A 22,486-nucleotide genomic window follows, 5' to 3' on the forward strand; every position below is an offset into this window, starting at 1 on the left:
CCGGACTTTCGCGCGCCGCTGTCCGCTGCACAAACAAGGCTGCGCCCTCGCCTGGACGAATAACTCTTCCTGAACACCGATGCATCGGCGGCTGCCTGGCGTTCGAACCGAGCTGACGGGAGTTTGGTGCGCAACCTCAACGGTGTGCAACAGGCGATTTCAAAACGCCTCTACAAGTTGTAGCCAGTTGAAGTACTGTGTGTAGTTCACAGCAACAGAACCCGCGTGTCTGACGTCAAATGTTAATTATGAGGCCTGTTATCGGCACCTGCAACGAACAAAATCGGCCAGTTCATCTGCACCTTACCACACTTATCACGATTGACTCCGCCAACCAACATTGCGGCTCCTCGTAAGGTATGCGGGCTAACGCGCGGTAAGCAGTGCTTGTGATGCCGCGGGCAGGGTACTCCCGTTGCATGTTTACCGAACTTCCCTCTTTCGGTGCGGAAACACATAAGCGCATTAACCGACACGCAGAGCAAAACAGGTAAAGAAGCGCTGGCGCAAACTTGAAGTTGGCTTCACGCGTCATGCATAGTTGAGCAGCGCATCATCCGAAAAGCCAAAAACTTCCAGCCTAGCAACCCCTCCCCCCCCCCCCCCCCCATCCAAATACAAAAAGTTAGTAGAGCTAAGCTTACCGGCTTAGCGCATTATTCAGCGAAAGCTGGTCGGAATTAGCGGCGTTTCCGGCAGCAAGGTCGGTCTGGCTCATGCATGCAACGAGAACGGTAGCTCTGGCGCAAGCATATTTACATTTTATGCACGCGACGAGCCAACATGACACACAAATAGTTACTTGGCTTTGCTTTTCTATTTCGCGAACGTTTAGCTACTCGGCTTCACCTCTCTTTTGACTTTGGCTTGTTTGTTTCCAGCACGTTTAGGTACTTGGATTAGCCTCTCTGTTTTGAACGCGTTTGGCCACTGTGCTTAGCCGCTTTATGAGCCATCACCACCGCTAGCGATGCGGTCCTGCATCTTCAGCTTGGATATCAACACGCTTTCGACCTTCCTGTCGGAAGGGAGAACATCCACTTCCGCCGGCATGGCGAATATACGAGCATCCCACGGCGCACACTTTTCGCTAACGTCGGTCGTGGACTCATCTTCCTCGGACCTATCAACGCGGCATTGAACTCCGGCGGAGCCCTCCACTACGGCACTTCTTTCCCCCATTTGTTCTTTCACTCCCTCCTTTATCATTTTCCTCGCGGCGCTGTTGTGCGTCTTTTGACAGCTTCACGGCTGGCTACGACTGGCGTCCTCAGCACTGCAATGGCGTAAGTTGTCAGTGCATCCGCTTTCGCAATGTCGTTATTATAAGTGACGTTAAACTTATACAGACACTAAAAATAAATGACAAACATTTTTTTTTTTTTTGAACTCGTTTAAGCAACACCTCGCACAAGTAGCGGTTAATAGAGGAAAGCTCCGAGGCTTTGGAAGCCCGCCGCTCTATGGAAAGTGCCTGAAAATTATAGTGTTTGCTAGTTTGGCAACCCATTTGGCTCCGCAGGCCACGGTGGCTCACTGTTTAGGGCGCTCGGCTACTGAGCTGCAGTACCCGGGTTCGAACCTGACCGCGGTAGCGGCGTTTCGATGCAGGTGAAAGGCGCCCGTATGCTTTCGCTCTTTCCATGTCCATTTTTCTAAATGCAATAAACGCATTTTCCTGCAGCAAGACCACTACGTTGTATTTCATCCTTTCCAGAAGGCATCTTCCGAGTGCGATGAATACGCCTGGGCATCGCGAGCTTTAAAGAGGTACACTTTAACCTTCAAATCACCCCGCCAGAGGTTGCGACAAGAATAGAACCATTTAGCCAGAAAGCATCTGAAGAGCAACGCATAATTAACTCTGTTCTGCTCTTACATCCAGGTTAGCTGGGCATGACAGCTGCCGTATATAGAAACACATTCGTGTAAATAGGCAACGAGATGCAGGCGCAAACAACAGGCGAGGAGTCTCTGGGAGAGAAGGTGTGGCGCCCGAGGAGGTGATGCGAAGCGTGGCTATCGCGGGCTGCGAAGCGGCATCCAGCGAACAAGTGTATTCTGGCTCTAGATAACAGCATTAATCGTCCCTCAAGTGGTTGTCCTCTTCGAGACCACACGTAATTCCTTAAAGGAATGAACACAGAATGAAACCCTAAACAAAATAAACTTCTAAATTATGAAACATGACCAAAAACGAAACTTCCTTTAATGGCTGCATACTTGCGCCTACAAGTCTGGCTAAAATTCCGATCTCAAATTTCAGGAATCGTTGGTAAGGCAGAAAAAAACCACAAGCCCAACTATCGGTATCTGCTGCGGTGTCTTTAAGATTGTAAGCAGCAGAGCTTTAAGTAAGCAATTCAGTATACTTTTCTGGACACTGAAGGCAAAATGCAGAATTTTTGCAGCTGCTATTCGGGAACACCTGTCGGTTTATATGTCCAACAGCTCCTGATGTTGACAATGTTGCAGACACTCGACCGCGCCGCGTGTTTACAGCATTAACGACATGAACGGACATGGTATTCTACGTGACAAGCACACGCTGTTACGTAAGAAGTTAAGCGTCAGAATAACACACGAGCCAGCATAAGATGTTGACATAATAGGCGAACTACTGATATGCGCGGGCAGACTTCGCACAGTTGACATTGTGAATTTTAATATCCGCCTTGTATGCGGGGGTGCACTATTTGATGTGTCCCGATTGCGCCCCGTACCCATCGGTTTTCGAACAGCTTTCGCTGGCCTAGTGCTCAGTGTGTATAGTACGCCCAAAAGACAGAGTACCTACAAGGGATAAGCTGAATATACTGAGAAGGTTCTGAAGGTTCACGGAGGATATTTTGCGTAAGTTACTATGACGTTTCTAAAGATCGTAATTCGCACTGCACAGTACATGTGATGTCACACGAACAACTCTGGATATATGTAAGATATCTGAATATCCAAGAAAAAGTATATGTTATACATTTAACAGATGATGCTTGAGTGGGTCAGGGGTGTAATGCTTCCAAAAATGGGTCTTTGACCTCACCTAGAGCTGATAAAATATATTTGACCGAACCAAGCTTCCCTGATCTCATTAAATCATCATCGCATGCGATCAAATTCCAGCCTCCGCGGTGATTCTTGGTTACGGTGTTCTGCTGACAAACAGGAGTTGGCAGATGCGATTCCAGCTATGGCGGCTGCATTGTGATGGAAGCGAAATGTGGAGACCCCATGTTTTGTTATTTCGGTGCATCTCAAAGAACCCCAGAAGGTCGACAGTAATCGGGAGCTCTACACTGCTGCGTCTCTCACAGCGCACAGTGTTCCTCTTGCACAGAAATGTCCATCACTCATGCGATGAAAGGCTGGAAATTGTGGCTTTGATGCCAACGACGATGGCATATAGAGCGGCAAGGCTGGAAATACTTCCAAAACGGGAGGAAACTTCTAAGGGCCCTTCGGTGGTCGACATGCCTAGTGTATAAAACAAAAGTTAAAAAGGAGTAAAACACGGAGTCAGCGGAATGAGGTAAGGCGGGTCGGAAGGGCAGTGCGAGACGCAAGAGGAAGAGCTAGCTCGCGAGGTAAAGGCAAAAACCAAAGATAGCCAGAAAACAAAAAAAACGGGGCTGTGGTTGCGAGTCCTAACTAAGGCGCAAATCGCGCGGGAAAGCTTAGTTTATTATTACAATCCGGAAGCAAAGCGAGGCGAAGCGGGCACACAAACACGAAAACGGCTGGTGGCGAAGACACCTTTTCCACATGGTACGTTAGCTGTGCAGGAAAGACCACAGTTGCATCCTTTCGCAGACACCTTGATTCAGCGTTCTCCACACTTCATGGGACACTCAGGACGAATTGAGTTGACCTGTATCGGTAATGTACCGTGCTCTAATCACAGAGACTACTTTAACCGAAATCGGGGCGTTTATAAGCTACACGAGACCGAGAAACGAAATACAGGCGCCACAATCGCCGGTCGATTTCGTATGTAAACTGCATCCGTCGGCACTAATTTTTGGGCGTGGATTCCAGAGGCTACACTACACCGCCATTCACTTGAAAACGGTGGCAACCCGTCCGTTTCGATAAACGCGTCACGGATTTGAATGGACCGGCGGGAAGATTTTGAAGTCCAATTTTTTTCCGCCGGTAACTGGGTCGTTCGCTGCCGTACAAACAAACAAAGCAGCAAACAGTGCACTTGTCGCAGATTGGTTAGCAATCATTAATTAAGTGCTCCAGAATCGGACAGCCAAGACAGCTTGCTGGCAGCATGGGCTGCCGCCACCAAAAGCGCAGCTATAGATGCAAAATTTAGCGCTTCGCCGCTGGTACTGCGACAATACCCTCTCCGACAATCCCCCTCTTCTCACCTCGCATCCGACCCGATTAAAAAGCCAGAAAGCCGGTCCGTAAAATGTTTTATAAATAAGTTCATATCAAAACTCCAGCTAGAACTGGCCGCGTCAGATGCCTACTCTCCGTTGGCTCCGACCTCTCCACGGGCTACGGGTCTCGTCTGATCATCGCTGCATTCCATTTGGCCTTTCTGAGCTTTCCAAGTGATGCATGGAATCCGAACAAGACGAGAACAGGAATGAACAACGGAGCAGCCCCTCCACTTTACGCGCAGAGGGTGGGGGCAAGAAAGCACCTACAATGATGGCGCAGTAACTGTCTTCAAAGATAAGAGTGGAAAAGGAAAAGCTATGGCTTAGGACACCCCAATTTTCGCAAAGCAACCGCCGAGCAAGTTTCAGCAGCAGCTGCTCCGTTGACGGCAGGGTTGTGCTGAACATAATTATAGTGAAAACAGAGCTAAAAAAAACGGCACAGCCAAGAGAATAAACATAGACAAAAGAGCTGTATCTATATTTCGCTGTCCCGTTTTTTGCGATCTGTTTTCACTATAATTATGTACCAACTTGCCTGGCTCCTTTCCTTTCTGTTTAACCTTGCACGAAATCCTGGCACAACTTCGAGCGGGCGCCATAGAGCTGGTCCAGGCGCAGGCGCCCGGATAGTGGCGTTCCAGGCGCTCCACAGGGTTGTTACCACGCGTTGGGAAATTCACTCGGCCATTCCAGAGCCGTGTCAAAGCCCGGGATGAGTTTAGAAATCGTGTCACCTCTCCGGAGGTGCCTCAGACGGCGCGGAAGCGGCCGCCGCTGCGTGCGGGCTCTGCGCGCGCTAACGAGCTGCAAGCCAACGCTGCTGCCGAGCCAAGAAAAGCAGACGCGCGGCCGGAAATTGATGGAGCCTCGGGGCGCTAATTATCCGGGCCTGGGATCCGGGCCCAGAAACACGTGTGGCCCCCGATCTGGCAGCCGCGTGTTCGCGGCACCTTGAGGTCGCAGCCCCCCTCCGCGCGGCTTGCTGCTTTTCTTGCCCGACCGCCTTGATGAATCACGCGTTGATTGTCACGCGACCAGTTCGTGCCTGCCGGGCCTTGCGCAAACAACGTGCGTACAGCGTCGCTAATTAGGCGCTCTAGGGGAGGAGAACTGCGGTGTCGTTCAGCCGCGCGTATTCTGCTTGCATTCTTGCACACTTCGAGCGGAACCGAAGCACAAAGCAGCCGCGGAGGCCAAGATTGATCAACGGAGGAGTGAAGCCAGTTCGGTTCGCCGCCTCGCGGGTCGCATACCTGCGCGCTGTTTAAAAGTTTTCGGCTGGTGCATGCTATACCATTAATTTGGAAGCGCGGGTCTGTCACTGGCCTTCGCGTTTCGCTGCGCGGTTTCGTCCGGCTTTAGATACAGTACAGCGTCTGCTTCGGATATTGCCTGTTGGCGAGTAACTTTTTTTCGAGCTACAATGAGGCTTCTGCATGCAGTAAATAGAAATCTGTTCGCAATATACAAACATTATCCATGGTCTGAAAGACGCTGCATTAGGTAAATACAATACATGCATCAGTGCATGTTACTCTCTTCTTCACAGAAAAAAAAAAAAAACACAGCTCTCGTATCCAGCAGGTTATTCACGTAACGAAATATGAGAAGTATACGCAGTGCTGAACTCAATATATGAACTGATGGAAGTGTCCAAGAAGTGGTTTGGTTCTTGTAAAGCATCCAGTTTACGTGTATATTGGTCGGTCTGTCCTTTGTGGCGTTAATTCATGTTTTAAATTGCGTTCACGTCGAAATTAGACGTAAGTTGCTTTGGCTGTGCAGTTACCAGCTTGTTTGAGAGAGCAAGCAGTTGACCCCTGCGCATCTTCGGCTTCATCGTCGCTGGCAATGGCGGCTCCCTAACCGTCTTTTGCCCTAGCAAAGTTTATTTCGGCATACGTACAGGTCAAACATTTTACACTTCCTCCACATTTTTGTCAGCCTTGATTTGTGAGGACAGTTTTAGTAAGCGTTTTAGCAAAAATATGTACCACAATTTTTCGACTACACTCCGCACCTGCTGTTATGGTGTGCACAGCTCAACTGCAGGGGAAAAAACTTTTTTTTTTTTTTTTTTGCAGGTTCTCTGCACATGGTGCGCAGTTAGGAGGGACCGCGTGCACAGTCCATGAGCCCATAAAGGCGCTGAAGTCTCAATATTTTGTCTTCGTTTACTATGCCGACAGTACTTTTTTCTACAACTCGCAAGAAAAAAAAAAATGTGCAGTCTCAGAGTGTGCCATGGTCAGCATTATCCAGGCTGCCTTATAGCAAACAGCGCCTATACTATTTATATCGACTAAAGACTCGTCTTCACTGCACTCTTCCCTCCGATTTTGTTTTTCTGTGGCAGGCGTCCCTATAGCAATGACTTCAAGATCCTCCTTCCTACGAGGCGACACACGCAGCAGCACGATACGTTGACCGATTCTGATAGCCATCAAGACTACGCACGTGCCTTATGAAGTCAGGCGCCGATGATCATCCATGTGCTGTATTTTCAGCGAGAGTTGTGTGGGGAGCTACTAATCACGAGTAACAGTGAACTGCGTGACGGCAAGAAACGTAAACACAACCCGAGTGTGGCCGTAAAAAACCTCGTGATACTGATAACCGCGTCGGTCATGGTACGCCATAACACGAGATTGTGAAAAAAAAAAAGGCTACTTTACAGCCTCCATATTAGCCAGTTGTATTCTGAAGTGCGGGCCTGGACACTTTACAAATGCAGAAAAGGAATGAAAAACATAGTTCGCACAGTGCAGAATTTGAGCATTCAATTATCATAGCCAATGAACTGTATGGTTGCTTGATGGAGGCTTAACGTCACAAAGCGACTCAGGCTATGAGGGACGCCGTAGTGAAGGGCTCCGGAAATTTCGACCACCTGGGGTTCTTTAACGCGCGCTGACATCGCACAGTACACGGGCCTCTAGAATTTCGCCCCCATCGAAATTCAACCGCCGCGGCCGGGATCGAACGCGTGTCTTTCGGGTTAGCAGCCGAGCATCATAACCTCTGAGCCACCGCGGCGGCGCCAGGGAACTGTATGACGGAAATTACAGTGCCCTCTTTATTCGCCCACCCGTATTGAGCCCTCTCAATAAGCTGTACAACAATAACGTTGTCCTGTGGCGTTAGAGACAACAGTAGGCTGCAAACTCGAGGACTCGAAGACTTACTGCATCACGGTAAGGAATGCATAAATTGGATGTTTGTCAGAAAAATAAAAAAAGGCCAGTACTGCTAGGTGATTCTGTGAACAAAAAATCGTGGAAAAGAAAATAAAGGAATTAGAGAGCCATCGAAGACTTCTACTGCATCACGGTAAGGTTTGGTTTAGTTTGGTTTACGGGGGTTTAACGTCCCAAAGCGACTCAGGCTATGAGAGACACGCATCACGGTAAGGAATGCATACATTGGATGCTTTCAGAGATATAAAAATGGCAAATATTGCTAAGCCATTACATGAAAAAAAATCTCTTCTGAAGTCAAAATGCCTCAAGTCACGACCGACCAACTATCCCAAGTGAGCGCTTGAGCAGTTTTGTTTCCGTGTAAAGACAAATATAAACTTGCGCTAATTTTCGAAAATTGAAAATAGAAAATACTATTCACATTCGCAAACATTTATTTACTCTGCTATATCCATTTTATGACCATGATGCGTATATATTCTTATCACCCCGCAAAAAAAAAATCGTCTCTTAGGCGGCTTTATAATTTGAGTTGACACCAAACTAAAATGTGCCAGAAAAATAGCAGACATCCTTTGCCCAACAGCCGTTTACCAATACGGAGGGCGCGCTAGCCAGTTCCACGATCATCTGCACTGCCGGGCAGCACATTCGAAGCGAGAGCGAGTATTGAAAAGAACCAAGATGAGGGCGTGGCTATGGCGAACAGACGAGGGAGAACTGACAGCGCGTAACAGAACACGTCGGCTGCGCACAAGCGAACGCCTGTGTTCGTTCTTGCCCTTGGCGCGAGCGTGCGTCCGCGTCGCAGGTGTAGCGTTACACGTTGTCAGCCCAGCAGAAACTTGCGCTCACAAGCAGAGCTCTCGCCTTTCGTCTCAGGCCTTGATACGCCAACTAGTCCCGGACGACGCCTTGTTGACGTGCCTGTCGGGGAGCGTGAAATTTAAGAAGGCCTCAGCAGAGCAACAAGAGGCTGTGGGGCATAATATATACGCTAGTCGCATGTCGTAACGGCCACCTTCAACTGCATGCTGCGGAAACCATGCGCTTGAAACCGAGCAAGTCAGATTCGTGCCTGGGTATATGCAGACGTGAATGATGAATAATATCTCTTCTTCTTCTTAGTCCTATAGTGTCTTTACAAATATATGCTCAACCTTTTGCAGTCATTTCTTTTCATCTTTAACATTTCTGTACTAACAGCTGACGCTGGTCTGGAGCGTTATAGCTCCTGCATGTGCTTAGACACGCAGCTCTTAGCATTAGTTCCGGGTGCTACACGGTAAAAACCTTCTAATACATCAAGTAGTGTGCAAAACGCTATATATTTATGCGTAGCTTAACATTCTCGGACGTCAAACGTTTAAAATAAAAAAATAAAAATAACTTGAATGCTGTGCGCCTGCTGTCTCTACTTCCCGCACCAACCGTATTGCGGCTGACATTAAAAAAAAAATGGCTGAGGCTTAGCTAAGGTTAAGCCTAGTCAGATGCGAAGCATATTGATGGCTAGGCTTGGTAATACATGGCTTTCCTTGGTTGAATACTTGGTCATTTTAATACAACCACTAGAAGTGTAGCAAGGATTGCCGTGGCAGCTATATACGGGATCATCGGTGAATTCAATGCAGAGTGTACAACCGCTGCCCCAGCACCGGCTACAACAGCATTCTTGGCACCCATGGAAAGTACATTGGAAACACCCTAAGTTATTCCAACACCGCCACCATTCCCTATAGACTGTATTGATGTACCCCCAGCAGCAGCAGGCAGCGCCTCTGATGTGGAGCCTCCACCGCCGCGGCCGACCGCGCGAACCGGCAGCCCATCTCTCCTCTGCTGTGACGCCATGTTGTCACGTGATGTCACGTGGTCACGCTAAAGGTCAATGGTAGCTCCACCGCCGCGCTCGACTGGCTGTAGTGTAGCTCTAGTAATATGCTTCGCATAAAAAAGCATTGTTATAAAGAAACGCAAACGACCTAAATCAAATGCGTCATGCAGGCCTCGCAGCCCCTCTGTGCGAGGAACGTAGAAAATGCATCAATCCCCGAAGAAAGTGTTGTTTCCGCCCCTGAAGACGCGTCGAAAACTCGAGACTACCACTCACCAATCTTGCAGAGCATTCTCCGCTGATCCGTGTGTACACGAGGTGCTCGGAGCAACCAGCCGCGTGGGTCGTTCCTGTGAAGTGCTGCGTGACAAGGCGGAAGCTACATGAGCAGCTCGAGAAAGGGATTTCAAATTTAACTCCATGCTTTTGCACGTCGATTCGCCTTAGCTATAGCATAAGTTAAAAACCCTGCTACTTTTTTAGCCGGGTTAATGTTTTCGTTCTATGACCTTTATTTATTCGTGCATTGCCGCAATAAAGAAAAAAAAAAGTCTGAAGCCTCAGAACACTTCATTTTACTGAGCTATGGTGTTTTTTTATAATTATTTTTAGGTACACTTTACGAGGAGCAACCAATGAACTTGCTAACCTCAGAAACATCATCATCACTATAGTGGTGCGAAATAGCGCGCGGTGGGTCGCCACCGGCGCCCACATGGGGGAGCTAGGAATCAAGTGAGGCACACAGAAGAACTCAAATCATCACTCTCTCATCACTACAACTGGAAAAAGCTTCTCAAGAGACTCGGAATGTCATTCGCCCCAGGTATGATGGAGAGAGCGGATATACAGCCAAAGATCAGATAGAAAATTCATGTTATCCCCATCCCCAAGAATATGCATACTATTCACAACACGCGCAAAAATGAAGCTAGAGCAAAATACATTGGAAAGAAATGGAATACTCTCGACAAAACAATACAGTCGCACCCGGATCAGATGACGGCATTTTTACTGCGGTAGCTACCGATCTGGAATGCATACCACTATAGGTTGCGCGTCAATCAAAACCGGACACGTTGCGATTGCCGAGGAAGTATACACATAGCCCTTGCCATATCCAGACGCATCCTCAGGCAGTCGTGATATCTCTGACTCTCAAACCGCGTGTAGGAACTACACCAAGGGCCCGGTCGCTAAGCAGGCCGCTCGGATTTTCGAGGACACAAACATTGAAAGAGCACTCAATGGGTACGGGGCAATAAACTTGCCAGGACTTCGCCCGGGAATTACTACCGCTGGCACCGTCGCAGAATAATCATAACTATGAGGTGTCACTCTACAGCTCTGCTGAAATCCTACATAACTACAGGCTAAAACTATCAGCATTTATCAAACCCTCTGAGCCAGCTCCCAAAAGAACAAGCACCCGCTTGCAGGCGGCTGTAGACAAACGCTATACCCTACTTTACACGTCCTCAGCAAGATTCACCAAACGCCTGTCCACTCTGCGGGGGAGGTGGCCACATAATAGACACCATACCGTGTACCGGGTTACCGCTACCGGTACCGGGGCACCGGGAGCCCGCGCGCAGCCAATGCGCATGCGCAAATCGCCTTCACAGCGCCAGATTGCGCCAGGTACCCGGCAGCTGCGCGCGCCTGCAGCATCAGTACCAATCAGCGCGCGCTCACCGGCGGTGGGCGGGCTCCAGGTACTCCGGTAACGGTAACGGTAACACGGTACACGGTATGCTAAAGGTGTCTAATATCACAACTCATGGACATGTAGCTGACAACGCAACATGGCAATCCCAAACATGCAAAACCCATCACAGAAGCAATGGGAAGAAACTTTGTCCAGCTCAAACCTGGGTGCCTCGATGGCCAGGCGAGCGGACATAAAGGCGCCCTACTCAAACCTGGAAGAGCGGCGACGCCTGGTGGACCCGGCAAGAGCTGCATGCAGTCTCCGTAGGTGCCATGGACTATAGAGGCTCCACCCAACCGGCAGAGAAGCCTTCTCAATAAAAGTTTTAGAGCGCAGCCAGTTCGTGGATGGAGCCGGTCGCCGCCGTCGCCGCCGTCGGTGTAACCGAGGCAAAAAAAATAAATAAATTAATAAACATTGTTGCGACTGGACATAGCACCCTTGGCGGCGCGAACAGATCAGCTTCGCTGGCCACTACACAAGAGCACTGTAGGGTATCGCCGCGGCCGATCATGTCCAATGTTAAACTCTAACATACTCTCGCGCTGTGCATTGCACATTGTCGACGTCTGCTACTATTACTGCTATCAAACGAACATACACATTCTCGCGTGCTGTGCATTGCGCATCGTCGTCTTCTTCAACTATGCTACTATCGAACTAATATCGTCGCCAGACGTGTCGACGAAGCAGCAAAGCAAAACAATGAGCCTACAGAGCCTGACACCACGACAGAGCTGCACTTAAATTTCGCATTAAGGAGAATCACAATCGACTGTATAATTTTTTCATTTTTTCATTCCCAAATCTTCAAAAAAATTAAGGACGAAGAAATGACATTAAGAAGGATACAAAGCAACACGTTTCACACCACCAAATCACTACACACTTGGGACCCAGAACGTTGCAGGCCAGAATGTCGGCACTGTGGAGAAATTGTGGATCTCTACCATATGCTATCGGCCTGCCAAAAAAATGAAGCCCTATACTCCATCTCTTCCCTAACGGAGGCCATACTGCTCAACGCAGGCCCCGAGGGCCAGAAAAAGCTCGTAAACAGAGCCACCGTAGCAGCTTCGACGAATGGAATTCTGAAATAGAGACTTCAACCACGGGATGCGTGCTGAATTTGGTCAATAAACATTTTCAACAGCACCTGTTCATGACGTGTGCGCAATTTTCGGTGAAATGCGAGTATTTGAGACCCTTAAAGGAAAACTGCACAGGTTTTAGAAATCAACGAGCTTAAAAGGGTTGAATGTGTGAAACTTGCAGGTATAGCATGCGAAGTCTTTTTGGACTAGCACTTGAAATAGTGAAGTAATCGCCGAATAAAATCCGGACGCCCTTCAAGCTTCACCGCAGTGCACAACGCCGAGTGGGGGGGCGCATGATGACGTCGTCGAAGGAATCGGTACATTTCCAACGCATAAACGCCTGCTTTCAAGAAAAAAACAACCAACGCCACCGAAGGCAAACCCTGCAGAGAGTTGTTTGGCAGCGTCTAACGAGTCAGGCCAGGGTGTGGCTGACGACAGCGATAATTTGAAACCATACCTTCCGTGACGTGACGCTGAATTTTTCTGCATTCCTTCAATGCACTGAGGAGAAGCGCAAAATTCAATCGTCAATTACGTCACTATTTTAAATGCTAGTGCAAAAACACTTGGCATGCTTTACCTACAGTCTATATAGATTTGAATCCTTGAATATTGTGAAATTCTTAAAAAGGTGTTGCAGTTGCCCTTTAAGACATGATCTGTTTATTCAGACTGAGTTTGATTAAGTCAGCTTTCGCAGACTCTTTTAGGCGCGGCAGAAGTGCGAGAACAATGCGTGCATCTTTTCCCATTTTCACAGCGATATCTACTCAACAGAGGAGGCGAGATTTCGATCGCGCTTGTGTGCCTGCAATAGATACGTCACGGCGTTCGCAGGTGAGGACGCTGACCTGACGGAAGATTATGCAAAGACGAAGTAGCATGCGATGAGTTCAGCTATAGTAAGAAACAAGACGATAATAATCTCTACAATAAACGCAAGTGACGACTATATATCAGTCGACAGTACGAACATGTGCCGCTTAACAATGGAAATAAGAGGCAGCGCAAGAGAAGGGAGGAGGAGTGCATGAAAAAATAAATGGACAAAGAAAGCGACGGAATGCGTAGTGCCTATTTGTCCTGACAAAGTATACAGGGTGTTTTATTTAAGACTTTGCGCATTATTAGAAAAAAGTTTTTTTTTTTTTAGAAGAGCACCTTTTTCGGCATAGCATTCTCAGCGGTGTAGTACATGAGAATACAGGTTTGGCGTGCTAACTAGCAGGTTGGTTAACTAGTATTGAATAGGTAACTTTGACTCATTAATTACGTAGACCACCGTAAGTAATATTCATATTAGTTTTTAGAATTTCGAAAACACGGCAACCCTCGGCCCAACAAATCTTGGCTACATCGCGCCAGAATGCATGCTTTCAAGAAGCTTGCAGGCAAAGCAGCCTCTCCAGTGCATACAACACATCGAAATCACCAAAATTTGTAGCGCCACAGAGCCGAGGGCAAGCGCGTTTTCAAAATTCTAAAAAACTGATATGGATATTAAATACAAAGGGCTACACGCCTCTAAATAATTAAGAAGCCTAAGAGTAATAGTTAAAAAGTTAACTATTCAATATTAGTTAAGCAGTCTGCTAGTTAGCACGTCTTAACTGCCAATGCTCCGCAAAAAGCGGTCTTCTAACTCAAAAAGCCAGTTTTTAAAAATTATGTAGTCTTAGGTGAAACCCCCTGTATATGTCAGCTCGGGGAGCCGTCTCGGTGGCATACGGTTAAGCCAAGCACGACCCAAGCGGCAGCCGCATTGAAAAACATGAGTACGAGTTCTTGGTGACATAACGCACCAAATGACCGGGCAGTACTGACTCCCCATAGTGTGGGCACTTAAGAAGCATTCCACGAGATTATACCTAACCGCGCACCGGTATCGCACACAGCTCCCTCTCTGAGCGTCCTGATGCATCTGTTACGCGTTGCGAACAATTCTTTCTCCCAACCACCTTGCCTGGCGCGCGTGTGCATAGCCAAATAAGGGACCGAGCCAGAAGAGCATCGGGGCACACAGCTGAGGCCCACCTCCTGGGCGCTCAGCACGCCGTAATTACATTTGCTTCGGCGCGCAGCGGAAAGGCGCTCGGTTGCCAAGCTGCGACCCGACCCCCCTGGTATAGATGCATGCGATATTCGTGCACGTCGCTGTTTGGGCTTTTGTTGCCGTCGCCGACGGCATCTGTCCGCAGCTATAGCTATAGCTACGTACACTCGCGTGATAGCTTGGTACGAGACGTTCTAATTGATTCCAGGCCACCTCGTCTCTTTCGCTTCCACCCGCGAGCAATCAAGCTCACCGACTAGGCGAGAGCAGCAAGAATATACGTGGGCCTCCCGTGAGAACCGGACAGAAGGGCACCGTGTGGTGGAGTCTCTCTCACTCGCCATTTTAAGTTGAACGAAAAATATTTCACGCCATCTCCATAAACGGGAGCTACAGCTGCGTCCCGAAGTGTTGGTGGTGGCTCTGAGAGGTTAATCGCAATGTATGGGCACGGAGGGAAAGAGGAATCCAGGCCGCATGTGCATGCCACGCATGCACGGAATTCAGTGCTGGGTGACAGTCATTTGATGGCCACATCAAAACCGGTTGGGAAGTCCGTATACAGAAAGCCGCAAATGAATCATAGCTGCGTTTGGTGAAATCCTGCATTGTACGCACTTTGCCATACTTTGCAGCTACTGACACTATTAACAACACGTTTTTTTTTGTTCTTTTTTTCACGCACTATCCCTTAGTGCAACGCGCTTCCAATCGGTGTCTTTTCCGCTGATGATGTAACTACTTTTCAAGTACGAAATCCCCTGTGTTGAATTTCCTTACTACATTCAGTACATAATACAGAGTATATCAAATGAAAAATTTAATTGGTGCTTCATTTCTTGAAGGCAGAAAAACAAGGTGTGGCAATTTCCTTGAACGAGCACTGGTGTACAAATAATCACAGCGATCATTTTGTAATATGGATGAATATCCGCATTGACGTTGTGAAATTTAAAAAAAAAAGGCAAGAAATGCAAATTAAAATTTCTGTTTGAGCAGGGAGAAGTGGGACGTATACAACCTTAACTTCTTGTATTGCGGATGGTGGGTTTGTATTCCTCCGCTTCATCCAACTGTGCTCACTCAGACGTCTGACGACACCCGCGGTTCTGACTGTCGCGGCCTGACTGACTACAGCCTGTGGACAAAGCCGGGACAATGGAAGGAGGCAGAGTCCTCAAACATACTTTAGGTAAGAGCGGCGCTGTTCGCAAGTATAGAGACGCCGGCACCACTGAGAGCTCAACAAATGTGTCCGAACACCCGTCCCCGGGGCTACAAGCGAGCGCGGTGTGCGTGCAGCACTTGCTGGAGAGCGGCGTCTCTTTTTCAAGTTATGGCAGCAGCGCGCTACAAGCCAGTCTATGGCCGAGAATCCTTGAATGGCCAGGGATGCACGTTGAAATGACGGTGGCTGGACGGAGGGGAATCTTCGATAGCCTCATTCATTCATTCATTCATTCATTCATTCATTCATTCATTCATTCATTCATTCATTCATTCATTCATTCATTCATTCATTCATTCATTCATTTTATTACCTCAAAGACATGCCTCACCCATCCGGTGTATTACATTAATGGTAGGGTAATAATGCCATAGTTCTCTAATAGACTCATGGTAATACAAAGAAAATACATGACATTTGCGATAAGGTGAGGAAGGTTGTTCAAGCCGATAATGTGATGAGATATATCGAACCTGAATATATCGAACCTGGATATATCGAATGCGAATATATCAATTTTTTGCTTCTTTAATAGGCTCATGGTAATACAAAGAAAATACACGATCATTTGCGATGCGGTCAGGAAGGTTGCTCCAGCCGACAATATGATAGGAAATAATGACATTGAAAACGTGTTGGTATCTGCACGTGGGCCTGAAACTTGAGGGTGGTGGCCGGTCCGGTAAGATATGCGTGAAGCAGGTGTGAAGATGTATATAGAACTATTTACGAAGTGTTTAGAATACAAAATGTGTAACGGGACAGACTAGCGATGCGGCGGAGGAATGCGAACTGCTTGAAGTCTACATGAAGGTAGGAGTCAGTGCTGACGATGACATGACTAGACTGTCGAGGTGTTGTAAAGAGGTCCCTAAGGCGTGCACTCTAGGAGAGCTCGAGGGTGATGGTATTGAGGGAAGGGGAGCCTGCCTGGAAGCTTGTTGCGCCGTAGTCAGGTGACTTTCTTGATCGCAGAATAGGTACAACGATGAGCTTCTTAGGCTGGCGTTAAACATGCAAAACGTCATCTAGGCTTTACTCGCCGCACTGCATGCGTCAGTGCTTCTAGTCTAGTAGGCCTAATCCAGCGCTACAGGACAGCGCCCGTTCTTTCATGTCTGTCTGCGTGCTCATCTGTAACAAATAGCTCTGGATTACTATTCCAGAAACAAAGCCTCGTCAACGAGTCCTGCAACGTGTTTTATTATGCATCATTGCATACGTTTATTATGAGTGTAAAGAAACGTAAGAACACGCTTCAGACACAGCTCAGTGGATGTGTGCCTTCAGACGCAAACCTTTAAGCAATGTGCAGGCGCCAGCTAGTTACGTCTGCTACCCCTGAAGTCTGTGTGCACCATCGTTCTCTACAGCAGAGCGCAAATTTCAGTTAAAATTTTGAGAGGAAAACTGACACGAGATGTTCATACCTCGTCACGTGAACTAGTTTATAACACACCGTTAGGCTTTTTCAGGCCATTCGCAAAAGGGAGCACCAAAACAAGCCGGCGGCGGGCGTATAGTTCACGCTGTTTTTCTGCGCATTATTACCACGCGCAAAAGACGCGAGCTGCTCCTTATGAGAGCGTCCTCAGTCGGCAGCAAACGTGAGTATTCGCATCGCGTACTCCTTTTAGCTGTCGTCTCAAAACCGGCGGTCCACAGGCGTGCGGCGCTGCCTGCACAAGGAGCGCGCGCGCCAATCGATGCAGTCGCTTGGCGTGACGGCCATCGGAAACTCGCCGAATCCATGGAGTGGTTTCGGTCGGCCTTATTGATAAAATGCGTGTGCCCACGAGGCCTAATGCCTTTCTTGCATGCCTACTGGACCCCGAGCGCTTCTCCGGTGGCGTGGAAAACAATGAGCAGGTTAAGAAGCGGTCCGCCTCCCTTTCTTGGGGCGCACCGAATGGGCTCGCGGCTATTACGCGCCGCGACTGCAAGCGGAGCAGCCCGGCGTGGCGTGGACGTCGGCGCAGACCGCTAATGATGGCCACGATGGGATATCGCGTGCGATTTGCCAGCAGCCTCTGATGGAGGAAACGTGGAGGCAGATCGCCACCGCAAATCGCGCACCAAATCGAGGGAGCGCTTCGACCTTTCTCAAGCAACGGCGCGGACTTCGATGGGTGCCCTCCACTCGGCGTTATTGGCCTCCCGCTTTTGTCCCGCGTGAGAGACCGGTGGGAGACAGCGTTCTTCACTATGCAGTGTTCATAAATAATGCCAGCGTGCGTTTCAGCATCGACATCGAGGCAGTGGTTTCACTGCACGCGCACTTTACCGCAAGAAAATGACGTGGCACTAAGCGCGCTATGTGGTTACAGAAAACTATCCGGTTGGTCAATGAATGCTGTCCAGCAGTTGGGCTTTATAAAGGATAGCTGGGTCAGACAGTTGCGCCATCTATGGGCTTGAGATATAGCGTGCTCATGAAGGGAAGAGAGGGGAAGGGGGTGGAGGGGGAGGGGGGAGGGGGGGCTATAGCCATCGCTTCATCGCAGGTTCTGCTGTCAGATGAAGTAATAGCTTTGTTTACTGCCCCTGAATTCAATTTATAGCCGGGCAGCAGGAGGTTATTTTACAACAGCCTGCCCTCAATTTCTGTCCAATGGGTCAAAACGCACAGTGCCCGCACGCGCGTACATTAAGTATATGCACACCACGTCTGCGCCTTGTACAAGTTTTTCTCGGGCACACCCTTATAGTCTTTGATCCACATGGGTTTGATTTGTCCCACATATGTTTCAGCTGAAATCACTGGTCCACATACAGCCAAGTCCGGATATATCGAACCCGTTTATATCAAATTCTTGTTTATATCGAACAGTCAGAATATACATCCTTTGAAAACCCTATGTTAAGAGTTCATCTAAATCGCGTTCGGCGGAATATTCGATGCATCGAATGGCACTCTGCGTCCCTGCAAGTGACGCTTCTCCTAAATGCGTTCTTTGAACAATTTTCGCGCGCGGAAACTGGCCGGTTGCGCGGCCTTGGGCACCTGTTTGAAGCGCTAGAGATGTGCAACCGCACGACGAAGTGAAGGTGGGGTGTGCTTCAGGGTGGCCTTGGGTCCATTGTACTCCTAGCGTTTTATGCCACATCGCTGTCACGAGGTAAACCCAATTTAACTAGCAAAAAGCCTTGCGGCGGCCGTCGCGTGGCGTTCTTCGCTCGCATTGCTGCAGACAGCGTTGCGGAAACCAAACATACCCTCATTTTAATTATTATTTAATTTATAGTGCACTGTTAACAGGATTAGATACCTCACAAAAGAGAGTGGCTTTTTCCAAACCACCGTCCTCTGCGGCTCCAATGTGAAGCAGGTTAGGCCTATAGCAATGCGTAGCGAGCTGTGCGCTGCCACCACGCCGGCAGGCAGCACGGCGCATCAAGGAGCAAGCCTTCAGTTTGGCTGTGATCTATTACCACATCTAATTTACAGGTAAGATTATTTATTGCCATTATTGTCATTATTTCTACATCGAATAATTGATATATTGAAAACTATTTGCGATCTCCTTCGAGTTCGACATATCCGGGTTTGACGGTATTTTACAGGGAACGACAACCGTGTGCAGATGCCCCGGCTCGTTTTATGTGCAAGGTGCATTCCTGCAGCTGCCCTCTTGTCTCGTTTAGGTAAAACTCACGGTTCTAATACAACCACTTTTTTATTTTTTTTTTTGGTTCTACATAACTCCGTATGCGTTAACCCTGTGTTTCAGTCAATTTTGACGAGCTTTCATTAAGGGAGCGTTACGGGACGCGATATCTGGGAGTCCGACATACGTTATGTTGGGCAACCTAAAAATAAATAAATATAAAATTGCATTGCGGCCACCGCCGTTGGTATAATCAGCTATTTGGCAACTACATTGAGTAGTTTGGGGCTGACCCGAAATATTGTAAAATAAAAGCTCCAGCCTGCACTAAAACAAAAATTATTTTGGGAATAAGAGGAAAATTTAAGAGAAAAGAGCCCCAGCCCGTGCCACTGGGTATAACGGGCTTAAACCAGTGTAACAAAAATGAAAAGAGATTGCTCTAATAAAAAAATTTCTTTTTGAAAAAAAAAAAATCTACCATCATCAGCGCCCCCGCAGCCAAGAGAGCGGGCACGCAGACACGCTACAAAAATTATTTTGTGACGAAGAAAAGAATTTAAGAAAAAATAGTATACAGTTAGACCTTATAGGCTTGTTATTTCATCGTTAGAGCCCTTGCTTCGTTACAGCAGCAAGTGACCTTGGCCGCAACTTGGCCGCAAGACAACACAGCTGGCCTTCAGCCTGCCGGAGATCTGTGCTGGCGTCGTTGTGACCAACGTACAGTCGGGGCCAAATGTCTCCGGACCACGTGTTCCTCAAAAGAAGCTTATAGCTCTACTATCAGACAGCGGCTGGAGACCGCACTTGTGGAGATGAAAGAACAAAAAATTAGCTTTTACCTCCACAAATGTGGTCTCCAGCCGCCGACCAGAGCTATCGGCTTTGTTAGAGGAACACGTGGTCCGGAGACTTTTGTCCCTGACTGTACTTGTGCGTCCAAAACTGGTGCTGTATTAAAAGCCATTCAAATCGGGTGCTCACAGCAGAATCGATGCCGCGCGACACTTTTAAGGGCTCCGGAAATTAAAGAAACCCCAGGTGGTCGAAATTTACGGAACCCTTCACTACGGCGTCCTTCACAGCCTGAGTCGCTTTGGGACGTTAAACCCCAATCAATCAATCAATAAATCAATCAGTTAACCGCAGCCAGTATCGGCTTCAGCGCCTATAGAAGCCGGAACACATTTTTACGCGTTAGCGTTAAGGCCCATCTCCATGGACACATCGGAGGCGCACCAGCGCAGCGCTTTTTACGCGCCCAGCGCCGCACCGCGACAAGCGTCGAAAAACACATGCAACTCGATGGCCTGTCGCGGCTACCGCGTTCAGCTGGGCTTGGCGAAGCAAACGGCGCGAAGGGCCGTACCGGATGCCGAGAGAACTACGTTCTCTGATTGGTTACACCGACCGCAAACCAGCGAGTCACTTCCGGCGCCGGCGCGAGCGAGGCGCGAATATCTGACATGGACAGATATTTGCCAAGCGCCAGCGCCGGCTCGCGTCGGCGCGTCGCGCATGCGCAGTCCGGCTCCGGCGTACGCTGGTACGCGTAGGCGCTGCGCTGGTGCGCCTCGGATGTGTCCATGGAGATGGGCCTTTAGGCTCCCGCTCAGCAGAAAATCCGGAGTCATCGGCGTTGTGAGCGAAAATTCCAAGGAGAAGCAACCAGGTGGGCCATCTAGGTCACGTGACCTTGTTGTGTCAGCACAACCTGCCCACCTATTTGTGAGCAAACTGGCCACAGTGGCGGGTAGTAGTCAAATTAATGATTGGTCGCTCGGGAAGAGCAACCTGGGTCGCACAAGCCCCTCCAGTGGCAGCACCTGCCACCGCAGGGCAGTGGCGCATCGTTTTCGCCGCTGCACCACTGCAACGGGAGTAGTGTGAAGACTCCCGGGGATCTGCGAGTTCTAAGTCGTCGAGAATTACCATTTCCGCATTGTGGGCATTATTTAAACCACTACGCTATCGCGTCATACCCTTAAGGCGGAACTGGAGTGTCCCCTCCAATATTTTTTCTTCTCCGCATTATTCTTCTAAGGCAGCCTTGGAAACGAGTACAGAGTACCATCGATGCGGCTGGATGGGGGTCAGCAACCCAATCCTGTAAATGACTTATTTTTCGCCAGTTCAGTATTTCGCGAATTTGGTTAAAGTCGCAATATCGGAATATTTCGCGAGATCTAAAATTTAGCGAAGCAGAGGTAATAGGGTCCTTGCACACCTTTTGCTAAAATCATCCGCGGGACAAATTTTTCCACAAGACCGTGCATAAAATCGCGAAAAACGCGAAATTAAGTCTTCGTGAAAATTAGGTCGTTTACAATGCTTCATCTTCGTTAACGCGTGCCATTTCTTGCGTAGTCTACATAGGCTTCAGCGCCTAGAATGCAGGTATTTGAGGATTGATTCAGAGGAAAATGAGAGCTTGTTCCGAGTATCTAACCCTGTTTTCTTAGCACGGGCCGCGGTAAAAACGGGCATGTGACGGTTTCGTCGCGAGTACGCGTTTTAGTTGGCTTCCCCGTATGACGCACAAGCACGCCGGTCACAACAGCGCCATTACATGGCTTCACCGCATGACAGTAAAGTCTTGCGGTGCAGAACAGATACGTCAGACCAGCAGAAGGAGTGCTATCAGTGCTTTGATCATGGCCGCCATTTGGTCTCTGCGAAAATCACCTTGCCTTTTCGTTTTCCACCGTTGTCGCTCATCTTGGCCTCGTTAAAGCAGCGGAACGTCAATACAGTCAAGCGCAACAAACGCTGTGTCATACGATGGCACAACACCACCACGACGTGAAAACGGAAGCTAAAGGCACACCATGCCTGAGAAAAAAAAAAATGGTCTCGAGGAAATAAAAGATGTAGTAGCTGTCTTATATCTCAATTGAGTAGACAAGCGTCGTGCGGGAAACATACAGGAGGGAGTGAAAGAAGGAAGAGAGAAAGAGGGCGCCATAGTGGAGAGCTCAGGGATAATTCCGAATAGAGGGGAATCATTAACGTGAACTGACATCGCACTGACATGGTCAGTTGCGGATCAACTGACCAAGGTGCGGGATTCCTAAGTGTGGAAGCGCTAGGTGTGGGATTCTTGATCAATAAGGATATAGGTGACAACACAGAAGAGTTCTACAACATTCGCTACAGAGCAAAAGCTTTTGTAATTAAGCCTAATAAGATGTGCAAATTGAAGGCTGTACTGGCCTACAGGCATCTACATCCAGTTATGGTGTCGAGATAGTCAAAAGGGCCTATGAACACACGGAATTGGCAATTATAAAGTAAAAACGCAGCATGTTGTATCTGATGCGCGAATGTAATGTCAAGGTAGACAAGAAGGAGA

Source organism: Amblyomma mixtum, chromosome 6, assembly GCF_055824585.1.
Source record: "Amblyomma mixtum isolate Tamu chromosome 6, ASM5582458v1, whole genome shotgun sequence".
Taxonomy (NCBI): Eukaryota; Metazoa; Arthropoda; class Arachnida; order Ixodida; family Ixodidae; genus Amblyomma; species Amblyomma mixtum.